This window comes from Stomoxys calcitrans, chromosome 4, assembly GCF_963082655.1.
Source record: "Stomoxys calcitrans chromosome 4, idStoCalc2.1, whole genome shotgun sequence".
Taxonomy (NCBI): domain Eukaryota; kingdom Metazoa; phylum Arthropoda; class Insecta; order Diptera; family Muscidae; genus Stomoxys; species Stomoxys calcitrans.
This window is the reverse complement of record NC_081555.1, coordinates 146,883,574-146,885,271: the sequence shown is the minus strand read 5'-3', so window position 1 is coordinate 146,885,271 and position 1,698 is coordinate 146,883,574.

Below are 1,698 nucleotides of genomic sequence, written 5' to 3'. Positions count from 1 at the left end.
AATGGTAGAGGTGAGTCACTTTTTGATTACATTTTACCCACGGGCCTAGTTGCATGCAATTGGGGGGAAACGCCCCTACTTTCTACAACCGGATCAGGGAACAGGTTATAGATATAACGCTTGTGACTCGGTGAAGGTGTTGGACTGGAACGTTTCCAGCGAGTGCTCGTTTTCGGATCACTATAGGATATGTTTTCGGGTCGAGTGCCATACAGAAACCCGAGGAGTACCGACTGGGAGAAGTTCAGGGAACTGATGCAGAAATTGGGACCCCTAAGGGACCCCTAGGGGACCTCTGAAGGACTCAAGAGACCTGGAGACCGCAGTCTATCTTGTCACGGGATGCCTGAACGAGGCCTTTTTGAAAGCATGTCCGGAAAGAGAACCGCCACGCAAAACCAGCCAGTCATGGTGGTCACCGGAACTGAAGGTGCTCAGGAGGGAGAGCAGAAGACTTTCTAACAAGGCCAAGAGGGAGAACACGGCAGAGGGCTGGGACGAGTATCGTGACGCCCTTGGCAAGTTCAAGAAGGAGACGAGAAAGGCAAAGAGTAGTTACTGGGTGAAATTTTGTGGGGAATTGGAAAGCACTAGTGAGGCACCTAGGTTGCGCAAGGTGCCTCGAAGGATCCCATTACGCCTAGCTCCCTGAGGTGGGAGGACTGAGAGTGGGCAGGAGACATTGAAACTCCTGATGCAGGCTCATTTCTCAGGCGTCCAGAAAGAGGTCAGCGATCAGGACATGGCAATACTTAAACATGTGGCCTTAACAAATGATATAATCAGAGATATTGTGGACGAGTAGAAGATAGCGTGGGTGGTTCGCACTTCCGGCCAAATAACCAAATAAATAAGGGGTGTTCTCACCGATACTGAGGAACCTCATGATTGATGAAATCCTGATAGATCTCTGTGGGGACGGCACGAGGATTATCGCTTATGCGGACGACGTCGTGCTGCTGGTCCGAGGCAAGTTTCTGTCGACGATTAGCGAGATCATCGAAGGGTCACTGAAGAGATTGTTGCGATGGGCTTACAGAAATTTGTTGAGGACCAACCCAGGGAAGACAGAGCTAGTATTCTTTACGCGTAGATTTAAGATACCGGAGTTCAGACTCCCGTCCTTGAACGGGCTTACCATGTCGAAGGAGACGAAGTACCTAGGCATAGTCTCCGTTTCGAAACTGTTCTGGAAGAGGAAAACCGAGGAAAGAAGCCGTGCTCTTTTTATTCCTTCAGGTGGATTTTCGGTAGGAAGTGGGGGTGACTCCCAAGATGATTTATTGGATGTATACGGTATGGTATGGTGGGACGCCGTAGGGAAGAGGACGCGTGCATGGAAGTTCGAGAAGGTCCAGAGATTGGCCTGCGTTGGGATCACAGGGGAGCTGGGATCCGCACCGCGGACAGGCCTGGAGGCGATACTGGATATGCAGCCCATTGGGGCCTATATTTGGAACTGTGTCTCCAGGGTTGCACTTAGGCTGAGAGAACTCTGTGGGTGTTATGGATACGTATGGAAAACTGAGGAGGATCTCTGACTACCTGGCAGCAGTCCCGACTGGAGTCAGGGCATTCGCGATTCGTTTTCTTGAAAGGGGCGAATGGAGGGCAGATGGTGTGCTTGAGTCACAGATGGCTCCAAGATGCACTGCACTCAACATCAGTATGTCTCTGAGACTGCCGGACGAGTGTACG